The sequence below is a fragment of the Thermobia domestica genome, chromosome 10, assembly GCF_964235325.1.
Source record: "Thermobia domestica chromosome 10, izTheDome1.hap1.1, whole genome shotgun sequence".
Taxonomy (NCBI): domain Eukaryota; kingdom Metazoa; phylum Arthropoda; class Insecta; order Zygentoma; family Lepismatidae; genus Thermobia; species Thermobia domestica.
The window spans coordinates 132,862,706-132,876,773 of record NC_137463.1 but is presented as its reverse complement, the minus strand read 5'-3'; the positions used below and the strand labels follow the sequence as shown (position 1 = coordinate 132,876,773).

General features: G+C 35.5%; 1 long non-coding RNA gene across 1 annotated transcript in view; it reads left to right on the top strand.

The window, feature by feature from the left end:
* Positions 1 to 12,876, top strand: part of LOC145662086 (uncharacterized) — a 34,612-nt gene extending 21,736 nt beyond the window's left edge. The window contains exon 2 of the long non-coding RNA XR_014126976.1: positions 12,024 to 12,876. This is a non-coding gene — a long non-coding RNA (uncharacterized LOC145662086). The remainder of the gene's footprint in view (positions 1 to 12,023) is intronic.
* Positions 12,877 to 14,068: the final 1,192 nt, after the last annotated feature.

Here is a 14,068-nt window from a genome sequence, read left to right as displayed (position 1 = left end):
GCCAAATAGAAGACTTAGTAGAAAAATCATTCGCAAAAGTAAATTGGGTTGGTTAGGTGTAGATATAAAACAATAAGGAAATATTGTTAGTAAAACTTTTTTCTCAAGAGAGTACTTCTGCACTCCAACCGTAGGCTAGGGATCTTGAAACTGGGAGTCACTGCAAGCCAAAATTGTAACCAAAAAAAGTCGGAGAAAGAAGAAATAAAACTGTTTCTGATCTAACTTAACTTATCCTTATCTAACGAAACTAACCGAAATCAGTGTAAAGTAGATTGAAAACCTTGAAACGTAAGCGATAGGTATCTCCCACACTTTGATCCTAGCGTAGATTAAGCTACATTAAGTCATGATTTAATAAAGTGAAAATTATATGAATATATTAATATTTTCAAAAACCCTCCTTCAAACCCTTGGCATGTTTCTGATAGGATGAGGGTGTTAAATTATAATTAAATGATAGTGCATAAGTGGTTTCAGTGCACACTTATAACATCTAAGCCATTCATTCTGTATTTAAATTATTACTTGCACATATTAATATGAACCCTAATGTCTCGAAAACACACAATGAAATCCAATATTACTTGTGTACAGATATTTGATATCAAACCGAAATCCACCTTGAAATTCACAAAACGTTGACTTTAGTTTTAGGCCGGATGAAATATGCATATTTGGTAGTCATTTTCTGCACATCTAGGAAAAATATGGAATGATTAATGTTCTTTAAACTCTCTCGTAACATAATATTTAAAAAGATAATGTTAATATTAGAAAACTTGCTTGTAAATAAGGTTTCTTGCAGGAGCTGATGTTAACATTAACAGCCTCATACCCCCAACTGCATTCTGGTTATATTTGTAACCACCTGAACAGTTTGCTTTGAAAATAGGTAGTGTCATCTGTTGGCAAAACAGTGTAGGCATGTAGTGGTTATTTTCTGAACCAAAGGACATATTGGAAAACATCCCTATGCAGCATGGTCGAATTATTAATGTAAATATATTTTATAAGAGCTTTAAAGGCAGTGGTTACTTAATCGACCACAAAACGCTGATTGTTTGATCGTCGGTGGATTGCGTTCCATCACCGAGATCGCGTCCGGTTGTTTGAATAACACATATACCGCTAGTAATGTAATAGACGAACATTTCTAGAAGGTTAACAAGTTAACCTGTAAGCCTCGATACAACAAAAATTGAACCGAATTGGTCCAGACCGCTTTATCAATGTTTAATCGCGTTTGATCGTCTAGAACTACTGTTTACGCTAAATTGGAGCATATATACAACAAAGGTAATCGATTTATCTTTAATCTCTGTCACAACGACCGTATTACCCTGGCATTGAATGGGCTTGGCTGGCTTCGAAGGAAACATTACATTTTAGTAAAAGTGTTCAGGATCGTTGCAAACAAGACCTTATTTAAACAATAATAATCTTGCCCTTCATTGCCCATCACGACGCGTCACTAGAGTAGGTAATTCTTTGTTACTTCCCAAACATAGCACAGAGACAATTAATTCCTTGCCCGTCACGACGCGTCACTAGAGTAGCTAATTCTTTGTTACTTCCCAAACATCGCACTGAGACATACGGCTAATCATTCGTGCCTACTAGTATCCGTCTCTGGAAGAGTTTACTCCCAATCATGAGAAACTTAAAAATCAAAATCAAAATTTACCCTATAAACGAAAAACTTGTTAAAGCAGAACCTGTCCAAATAACATACACATTCTCTGATAAACAAACAAGACTAATTCTCTGATAACCACAACAGAACTCATTCTCTGATAACCACAACAGAACTCATCTTCTGATAAACACAATAGAACTCATTCTCTGCTAAACAAACGAAAACTTTTGTAAGATACTTTGTACCTGTCATATTGTATTAGTTATTCATATATTGTGTTCTTAGTAAGCATATGAGTGTGTTAGTGTGCGTGTGTAATGTAAATTAATGTATCGTGCTGTTTGTATCAAATAGTATTCAACCTTTTGTTAGTGGTTATGTGTAAGAGAGGGTCTTATGAACCTAACCTCGCTGCGTGTAGTGACCTATCACGCTTAGTTTAGTATGGCCAGTTAATAATTTATTTTGGGGCTTACATGATAATTTTGTTGGCCCTACGTAACAAAAATTCATTGAAATTGTCAGTGTCAAAATTGAGTAGTTTTCCAAATGAAAATAATAGTATAGCACATTTTAAAACAGAATGTGGAAGGATATAAGTTAACATATGAATTCTTGATTGATCTTTAATGAAGTTATAGGAATAATTGTGAATACTCTAAAAATATGCGCCACGTTGAATTAAAATCCTTTACTTTTAAAATTCGAAACATGTTAGTATAGCACATTTTAAAACAGAATGTGGAAGGATATAAGTTAACATATGAATTCTTGATTGATCTTTAATGAAGTTATAGGAATAATTGTGAATACTCTAAAAATATGCGCCACGTTGAATTAAAATCCTTTACTTTCAAAATTCGAAACATATTATGTAACGTTCTTTTTATTCAGGGATGTAGAAACTCCTGTCATAATTAGGGCTAATTTCCAACTCATTTTCGATTGATTTTATTCGTTCACTGTTGACGATTGAACACGACCAAACGATGTGACTAGTTTAGATTCATTTGAGTCCATGAGGCAGGCGCATAGCCAAGGGATGGGTCCACGTGATCCCGGTCCCCCTTTCGAAACTAGAAATGAAAAAAATAATTAAAGATGGAACAGTAAGAAATAAGAAAAAGAAGAATCAGCGTTAAAAATATAAAGCTACAGCAAGTGTTTGGCTACTCTTTTTTATGATGAGCTCTGTGTAGAGGAAATAGGAGAGTTAAATTAAAAATGGATATTATTGTAACGGAGCATCCCGAATTCCATCTAGCTCCCTGCTAATCCTATGGACTACAAATGATGATCGATAAACCGGTTCGATCAGATAGACTCTCAGGTAGAACTTAAGAAATGCCCATAATCACTAATAATATGAACCTGGTAACACAGATTCCAGTTTCACTTGTGAAAGAAATTTTCAAATTGTCAGTAAAACTAATCTACATTACAGGATATATTTACTGCCGAAAGAGATCTAGTTGCTATCCTTGACGGCATTAAACGAAGATAAGAAAAAAAGAAAGAAATCAGAAGAGCCGAGTTGGAATGACCTCGGAAGACTATATCTTTTTGAATATCTTTTTATATCGTAATGTTTTACGGGTATAGTCAACAGAGAACCTAGATTTTATCCCTTCACCAATTTTATTATAAAATTAAGTCTTTTGTGTTTACAAAAGTTCTAATAACAAAGTGTCTCTATAATGACCGAAGATTGCAGGTTATAATGTTCTGTACGGGTAACCCCTTAGCTTCATAGCAGCCTCCAAGGTTCTCAAGAATTCGATTCTAGGAGACCTCAGCAGCAATCACGAGGTATGGTATTGTGGTACCCTTACCTTCATAGAAGCCTCCAGGATTAGTTGTGGTTAGGATGACTCCTTAGCCTCATAGCAGCCTTCAGGGTTACGATCAGTTGGTCGACTGATGCCAGGTCCATCGGTGGTTGGGCTTTTATTTGTCCTCTTCGGATTCTTTAGTGAGGTCCGTCTCCATTCGGCTTTCCTCGGTGTCTTCCGTGTTGCCTTCTCGTCTGCTTCACTGTTTATAATCAATAACACGTGTTATATTGACATGTGCTTGGGTCGTGATGTGGGGATCCTTACAATATTCTTTTACTCGAGATTTCTTCATAGGTTGTTATTAGAATACTTACTAACATATTTTCATTTTATTGTACTAACAAACCAATATGGATATGTTGCCAGTAGTATAATTTAGATTGATCGAGCCCCTTGAGTGTAACCACAGTGTTTCATACCACGCCGCCTTCCATTACGAAATCTTGGATAAAGGAACCAATATATGTTGCCAGTAGAATAGTTTAGAATGATCGAACCCCTAGTGTGATAACCACAGTATTTCGTCACGGACCCCCCTATTACGAAATTATGGCTATGTACCTGCTATGAGGGTTAACAATTTAACCTTAGGCTACCCACTAAATTATAAGTATGACGTCACTATATTGACTCAACACTCATTTTGGCTATCAAAAAATCCTATCCAGTTCTGATCAATTAATGCAGAGATAATGGGTTAACCTGTTACGTACCTACAAAAATAAGCATATTACGCCACTATTTGTGGCAATAAAATCTTGATTGTCGAAGATTAACCGTAATCGAACGTTCTTGCCCAATAAGACTGCTTTCCATACAGTAGAATAAGTTAACTTGTTAAAGTCTTACAAAATATGTGTATTACGTCGCTATGAGAGGTGAACAAACAATGATAAACGATCTTGAAAGTTCCAATTTAATTTTGCTTTCAACGGGAACTAACAGGACCTTTTTAAGTTCCTTGCCATGTTATGGTTATTACTTCGCTACACGCTGCTATGAATTGCTATATTATGGCAACCAACAATAATCAAATGATGCTCAAACCAACTGGTCCAAATTTGAGGAATTTTGCTTACTTAGGGCTAACAAGATTAACAGGTTGGCCCAAAAATAAATTATACGTCTGAGTTTCTATGGTTGTTGATCAACCGCTGACTGTTGGTGATTAAAGTGATAAAATAACGATCAGTTTTAATTTCGTACAGGTGAACAGGTTAAATTTTGCTTAGAAAATGTATCTATTACATCACTAGGCCAGGTGATCAAGCGCTGATTGTTACAGATTAATTGCGGTCAAACAATGATCAAACGATCTGGCTGAATTTTCATTATGTTTTCCGATGGAGCCGAACAAGATAAGTTGTTACCTTCCTGCAAATCATGTATATTACGCCACTATGCGTGGAGATAAATCATTGATTGTTAGCGATCAAACGACGATCAAACGATCTTGTCCGATTCCGGCAATATCATTTTCCATGGACGACTTGGTAACTCACCCTGGAAAATAATGTGTATTAAGTAACTACGCGTGGCAATCAAGCGATGGTTGTTGACAAACAATCGCGATCGAACAATGATAAAACAGTGTGCCTGAATTCGAATCAATTATACTTATGTAAAAGATTAAATATCAAATTGTTAAATTTCTACAGATTATGCTACTATGCTAGGCGATGAAACGATGGTTATTGGCAATCAATCTCAATCAAACGTCAACCAAACAATCTGGCTTTACTTCATCGGGGTCCGTACAGGTTAAATTGATAAGCTTGTGAAAATTATGAGTTTTAGGCCACTACGTGTGACGACCAAACGCTTATATTTAGTGATCAAACGACGCTGAAACGATTTAGATCAATTCCAAACAATGTTTCTTGCCAATGATAAAAAGTATAATTTGTTTACACCACTCCGCGTAGCGATCAAACGATTGTAGTTGACGATCAAATGCGATCAAACAACAACAAAAACGTGTAGCACAATTCCGATCAATTTTGATTTCATAGCAGTTAACCCTACAAAATTATGCTTACAACGTCACTATGCTTGTTGGTAAACGATGACTATTGACCATCGAACGGAATCAAACACTCTGATTCAATTTTTATCAATTACGCTTATAAGGTAGACCAATGAGTTAACTTCTTACTTTTTTATAATTATGCGTATTACATCACTTCACGTGAAGATCAAATGCCGGTTGTTAGTGACTAAACGCAATGTAACAATCTGGCACAATTCCAACTAATTTTCTCTTTATAGGGCGAATTGGTTAACTTATTAACTTCTTCCACAAAATATGCATCTTACATCACTACTTGTGGCGATCAACCAATGATTGTTACCGATCAATCGAGATCATGCAACAATCAATTGTTCTGCCTAATTTCAATTCGTCCTATTGATTTCAATTTGTAGAATTCTCCATTTTGGGCAATGTTACGATTTCTTAGAATTGTCAACATGGAAAATGTGAATCTTATATTTCAAAGACATGGTGTATAATAAATTTCAAGCAAATACAAATCGATATAAGGGATAGTACAGATCATCATGTACCATTAACATTTGGAACTGTGTGCAGAAAGCCATATTTTCGTAATCGTGGTCATTACTTTTCCCTATCTACTATACTACTAAGACAAGCGTTATCTGCAATAGAAAATGTTTACATGGAAAGACAACATGGAATTGGTAGTTTTCTTGGTAGATTATTTTGTTCTATGTAGCTACTGGCGAAGCAAAGAGTTAAGACTGTAGATTAAGAATGTTTAAATTTAGGTGTCAGTATGAATAATGAAGATATGTCGAAGAATCTTCCCATGAACGTATACAGAAGCAAACTTAAATTAACAAGAAAAAAGCTAAAAATAAGCAAAATCATCATCAAACATCTTCTATTAATTTAGCAATGGCTTTTCTAAATCATCAATTGCCTGCCACTGTGTTGCAATTACAAGACGTAGTAGCGATTGAGTTTGTTATGGCCAGATCTTGCCTGAAGAGGTAGCCCATATGAGCAAAGAATCAGTTGACTCCAATGTATATTGTCGAAGAGCGAACCTTGATGCACGAAAAGCAACAGTCAACTAAAAGCAGTATTCGTATGACCTAACAGTTAGAGATCTCTCGCATTTCTTTCCAAATGTGGTACACAAATGTGAATGACGATCGATCAGATCTTCCTTGTGGTACTGTGAGAATTCATCAACATGAGGCTCAAGTGGTTTAGGAAGGAACTGAGCAGGTGGTCATCCTCAGAACTATTATCCCCTTCTGTCTCGGGTTACTGCCCACTCACTGTGGTCTTCCTCGCCTCGCCACTCAACACGAAATCACCGCCGCCAAAGAAGGTTGTTGTGTGAAACCGAGGCTGGTATGGATCGTATCACACATTGTTTTTCTTCTTCGTACCGTGCCCGAGACATTTATCTTGAATCATTCTTATTAACTCCGGGAAAGTAACACAACGGATACAAGGAAAAGGATTTGTTTCATGAAAGAAAATAACTTGCTAATACAGATAGAAACAATAGTTTGTACAATGTTGAAAGAAACTTCTATAAGGAATCCTCTGGAATTATGTATACTCGATTGCTTAGACCAACAAAGTGAAAGATCGAGATAAAGTGACAGAAAACTTTCATTGTGTCGCGAAAAAATTTTAAAAATGTTTCGTATCATTCATGTGCAGTGGTTTCAAAAAGCAGCAAATCACATACTCTTCCAATTTGCAAATCGAAACGAGGGCGCCTAATTTGTGCACATTAACAGATGTAGTGACAGACATTTTTTGGGTATCTATATCATTCGAACTGCTGGTTTCTTTATACATAAGTAAAACACACATATCTATCTATCTATCTGCACTCAGGGGGCACGGGTCCGATTTCTGACATCACCGCCGTGCTAATGGCATCCGGAACTTCCCAATGGTACCACCCTCGTCGGTCAACTCCATTTTTAATAGGCAAATAGAAGGAATCCGAGCCCAAAACTTAGAGAGAGAGAGAGAGAGAGAGGTGAATTGCTATTCAGGCATTGAGCTTAAGTCACTGTAAAGGTTTGCGACACATTCATACACTTCAGGCACCGACTTTTAGGGCTTCGGAGGCGTGCTAGATTTCCGGCACCATCGCTTTATCAGGAGACCCGGACGCTAATACCCACGCCCAATAACTCTAATTCAATAGATGAATAAAAGTGACCCGAGCCCAAAACTTCGGGACATCGGGGCCCGGGCCCGATTTTTGACATCACCGTAATGCTCATAGCACCCAGACCTTCCCAATGGTACCACCATCGTCGGTCAACTACATTTTTAATAGGCAAATAGAAGGAATCCGAGCCCAAAACTTAGAGAGAGAGAGAGAGAGAGAGAGAGAGAGAGAGGTGAATTGCTATTCAGGCATTGAGTTTAAGTCACTGTAAAGGTTTGCGACACATTCATACACTTCAGGCACCGACTTTTAGGGCTTCGGGGGCGTGCTAGATTTCCGGCACCATCGCTTTATCAGGAGACCCGGACGCTAATACCCACGCCCAATAACTCTAATTCAATAGATGAATAAAAGTGACCCGAGCCCAAAACTTCGTAACTTCGGGGCCCGGGCCCGATTTTTGACATCACCGTTCTGCTCATAGCACCCAGACCTTCCCAATGGCACCACCTTCGTCGAAAACTCCGTGTTTAATATTCAAATACAAGGAACCCTAGCTAAAAACTTTGGGATCTCATATTTATACCTCAGGTTCCGGATCTCATTTCTGATATCACGACTATGCTTAGTCCACCGGAACATTTCCAACGGCATCACGTCCTATAACTACATGCTCAAAAGAGGAATATAAGGGACCCAAGCCTAAAATTTCAGTATTCCATTTCTGGAGTTTCGCAACGAGCGTCCTATTTCTTGCATTACCGCTGTGCTATGACGACGTAGATATAATTAACACCGCCACCTGCGTCTAAGAACTCCATGTTCAATAGCGGTAAAGAAGGGACCCGAGTCAAAGATTTTGAGATCTCATTTCTGGAATTCTAAGACAGATACGGTTTCTGACTTTATCGCTGTGCTCATACGACCTGGACCTTTCCAATGTCACCACCCTGGTCTAACAGTTCCATCTTTAGTAGACAAATAGAAGATATATGGGTCCAAAAGTTCAGGATTCTATTTCAGGTGTCTCACTAAACCGGGCCCGATTTCTGGCATCATCACTGTGCTTAGGGAACTGGAACCTTTCCAACTCAACTTCACGCCCAAAATTATTTCCCTGCCTTAGGAGGACTTAAACGGAATATTCTCCATATGCTTAGTAACAATAGCTTTAAAATAATATAACAAACATATGTATTAATACTTATCGTGTCCACGATAGTAGAAAAATTGAAATAGCTTCTTCAGTTGAAATATATAAGTTTGATTTTTAATGAAAATACTCAAATAAAATTTAAGTTTAATCAATTTAATAAAGAGGACAAGTACAGTAAATTATTAACGTAAAATGCACTCCTTTCCAGAACTAACTGTTTTCAATTATAGCATCACACATAACATTATTTCCTAATCGAATTGAAATGAAAATAATTGATGGAGGATTATTTTAAGAAATGTTCTCAGTCTCCAGGTAGGATAGGAGCAAAATTGATCTACTCCAGGATGAAAAGACACAAACACATGATAAACAAAATCAGTGCCTAAACGCTCGACTATTTCCTACGCTTCTTCAAATTTCTTTAGTATAAAGTGGTTTCCTATTCCATACTAGGGTTTGTTTGCAACCGGATTGAATTGAGTTTGCAACGAATAATTAGGAGTTAAACGTCTCTTATAATGTATAAATGATTTTATTTGTACAACTTACATTTGTTTTAAGTCATATATGAGATATGACCTTATATAAGAGGGATTGAAATTGTGAAATGATTGAATTAAAATAATGCTAATAATAATAAAGCTGTAACAGAATTATAATAACAATTATATAACGACAAGTGAAATATGTGTACAGAATATATATAAGCGAAAGAAGAACGAAATGCATTTCTCTTTCGTGACAACTAAATTAATTTCAAGAACAGGAAACATTAAAAATGGGTTATCCCATTTCTCGTTCTTCTTTCCGTTCTTAAAGACATAGTGGAAAATGCAGGAATGTATTTTTCCTTCCTTGTGGGCTATTGGATTGATGAACTTGTTTACAATTTTGTGTTGGGGATGCTAGCAGTACAGATGTCCGGAATATTTTCTCTGAGACAAAACTTGGAAAACGTTCAATATGAATGTAGGGTCATTGGTATGTATCTAACTACCCTGTAATCTCGCAGTATGAATGGTGAGTCACTGACGCGGTTGCAAACATCTCGTAAACTCCAGGTGGAGGCATGTGAGGAATGTATAACAATTGTGTGTATTGAGTAAAGAGAAAAACAAAATGTGTCTCTTACGTAGAGCAGGATGAGCTAAAGAATAAACTGACTGACACTATTCTTCCCATGTGATAAGGACAAATTAATAAAAGCAAAAAATTTTATTATATGAAAAAACGATAAAACAGAAGGACAAGAACGAGTAATGAATTATGTCATAGTTATGTGATTTTCCATCTCAGGAAGTTGTCTGTGGATGTCTCGGATTAATTAACAGTCTCGCAGAGGACCAGCAGTGTTTTCTTTGTTAAAAAACTATATATAAAATAAGGCTTCTATATAAGACTTTCTACTCCAGAGCACCTTGCATTAGGAAAAGCAGCCATGCAGTTTAGTGTGGGTTGGGAGGCAGAGGAAAGAAAGTGTCACTCCAGAATTGTAGAAATACCATTAGAACTTGATTATTTTGAAATTAGAAATGTTCTTTGTGACTAAGGTGTTATACTAAAATCTTTGATAAACTATATTCTGATCGTCATATTTATTCTATACGAACCGGGCGTAAACGAATATGCATTGAAGTGGAACGATCTATCATCCTTTGCTGTCATTTATGAATAAAAGAATTTTGTCAAATACCCCGATCAGATCCGAACATATCTCAGGTGCAATAGGACACATATGTATTCCAATTGTAATTTTCGCAGTGATCCCAATAGTTATGCAGGGAAGATAGCTCTTACACTCTGCATAATGATCCAACAGAACGTCTCACCTAAATTTTACGGCTTGCCAAGTACTTCCCAAGACTGGAACAAACCATCATCTACTGTATTGTGCCCATCTGACCAGAGTGTACCTACAATTGATACTACTCGATTTTCGGAACTATGAAATACGAGTGTTTCGTGCCACTCAAAACTTACCAATAGTCTTTCCATCCAGATGGCCACAACGTTTATAAATCACATCTGATATATCATCCTCTAATTGGGTTCCTGATACTGAAACAGTTTCTGGTGGACAAGATCTTTTTTCTAATACAGTACTTCGGTTTTTACGACCGTAAATCATAAGGAGTGTGGCTCCTGGCTCTAAAGACAAGTGTGGTTCTAGAAAAAGGTTCCATACTCCCATATCTCGGCCTAGTGGGATGCAGGTTACACCTTCTATCAAGGATGTACCTGCAATTTTGGATGATAATCGGTACTCGCACCAAGCGTGCCAAACGTAATGCTTTGAACCAAAAAATACTTAAAAACCTGAAAACAACATGAGCACGTCTTTTGTAGTCAGAAGTACTGCTACTATGACATAATATTGTATTGATACATGTGCTATATATTGCTCGATTTGGTCAATTATTTGCACTGCAATTACAGTTCAATTAATTGCAGTTTCTGCTAACTGGAAATGCTCTATATGTTCCCATACAGGCCTAAATACGTATCTCAACATGGTGCTATATATTGTCGAAACATTCTTAAAGATAATGAAAGTGGTAAAATTGTAAAGTGGTAACATTGAGAGATCTTACAGTATATATTTCATAGCAAATTATGTGGTCTAACATTATTTTTCTTTTGAACCAGTTTTACTCATTCTCACGCTCAATAAGTTGTTTATGATTAATTCCTTGATATGAGAGTAATGTCTTCATTTTAAGTTCTTACCAGGAAAAAAACAGGGACATAATTGTACTGTGGCACGAGTATTGCTTAAATCGCAACTGTATACGTTTTAATAATGTAAATGAATTATTTTAAATCCATTAGATTTATTATTGTCCCATAATCGAGTATTTGATTGTTCACGTAGTAGGAAAGACATAATACATGTGATAATACTTGAAAAAATGTTATCAATAATGATCTTGTATACACTTCTGAATGTAATTGTAATTAACAATTGTGGACTGTAGACCACTCTCTTTGAGCTGATGCGCTATGGACATCTTGTATTAAAACAGTCTTAACTGCTTCTATTTTTAATGCTATCAGAGACAAGGTGCATTGCCATAAATACTACCATTTCTAAACCATTTAAGCCATTCAAAATTTCTTCATGTACGGTAACTTTTTACACCTTTCTAATACATAAACATTTTGTTAAATGCAAAGTATTTACACGTTAATACATATAGTTATTCTCTCATTTCTCCCTTTTACAGATGAGGATCCTAATTCTCCGAAGTGTACACCAGGAGAATATAAAAAAGACTGTAACCAGTGCCGATGTTCGCAAGACGGGTTCGAAGCTTGTACACGAGTGATCTGCAATAACATTACTACAACCTTAACAAACAAGTGAATCTTTACAATTGGAAATATTTTTCGTTTAATATTATTCACAATACAATTCACACCAAATTATCTATATAATCATTTGCTAGTGATAGTGATCATTTGTATATATTTAAGCAATTGAAATGGAGAACCCCTTTTATTTGAGAGTGCAAAGTTAAGATTATGAGGACCATATCCTTGTAAATATTTTGCGGTTTCACTACATTCACTTATAATTTACTAAATTCACCAATTAATATCTTTCATATTTTTGTGAACTTTTAATGCTTTGTGAAATGCAAATTATTACCATAGTAGGGCAAAATTTATCCACTTATGAGTCCGCGAAAGTAACACTAGAGTATTGAATAATGTTTCATAGCGTAATAGTAGTTCATTAGTTGAACTAACGATAGTTGAAATAAAAGAAAGAAAACATATATACTCTACCAAGAACGACAAACTGAGTAATGCACTTTTTAAAAACAATTTATTTGTAACATTGGAAAGGTAAGGGTAGTTGAATATAGAACCACAATATTTAAGGGTTTGATGGGCTACGAATGAGCAAAGTCTGCAGATTATAATTAAGGTATTAGGAAAATTGTACAAGGTAACTTAATGAGACAATGTAGTAAATACAAAACGGAACTGTAAATGTATAAATTTGTTTATGTAGTGCTGACAAATATACAGAAATGGTTGTATATTTGAATTTTGTATATTACAACAGTAACTTGAAACTACCATTAAAGCAAGATTCATTTTGAGTTACGTGCATAAGCTTAATTTTGGTGTGAATAAAGCGAATATCAATCAGCAGTTTGAAGTAATGGCACTGCAAATGAGTGCTTATTAATTTACTTTTTGACGATTTATCGAGTTTTTTTCCAAAGAATGAACTAAAAATGACTATTAATAAAATAGGCGAAAGTAACAGGTGAATAATAGATTTTCAATTTTTATGACCGTTACTAGTAATACTATCTATCATCTATATTATTAAATAGATATCAGAAGTTAGATTACTCCTTCCAAAACAAAGTAGGAAGAAAGAAAACGCCTTTCAACAACTATAGTCACTAAAATTCATAACAATGCCTGACAAAACTTAAATACATTGATTTTGAGTAAAATCGGGTAAACATTGGATTCAATGGAAACAAAAGAGTTCTAGCTTGAAAGTTCGATGGCCACTACTACGCTATCATAGCATTTTACAGGCAAACCAATTTAGAAATCACAGCTCTTTATTGTTAGCTAAAAATCAATCTTTTATTCTACGTTCTCTTACAAGTATTCAAACGTATAAATTTAAGTTTTATAATGCAGTTACAGTTGCTTTCAATATGTTGTTTAAATGAAAAAGTAAATAAATTCATGTTCGAATATTCTGTAAATAAAGACAAAGGTTGTGTGTTTAGTGTACGAAGCAGTCAACTTGATTTTTAGTAATTTTGGACATATCCACAAAATTTTTATATGAGCCTTCTTTCAGAACATAACAAGTTCATATGCATTTTTTGTAAATTACTCTTATAATGTAGAAAACAGTGTTAACTTTTCTATGTCTTTATTAAAGCTACCGTACAAAATTTATGTGTTTTTTTTACAACTTTGGCAATGGAATTTGATTCCCTTGTACTCTGAACGCCTCACACAATTTGCTAAAGGCTGAAGAGTATATCCTCTTGCTATATGCTATAAAGAAGTAGAAGTTTTTTATAAAGCTGATCTCCCACCGATAGCAGCACTAACACTGCCCGGCATTTTTGTACACCGTGTACACTATACAATGTTTATTAGGATTAATAGCTAATCTCATGTCTTGAGAACTATGACAATGAACATTTGTAATAGATCCGTATACAATGATAAAAGTGCCTTATTAAGGGTAAGTGACAGGGCGTGAGCAGGAATTTATTTCGAG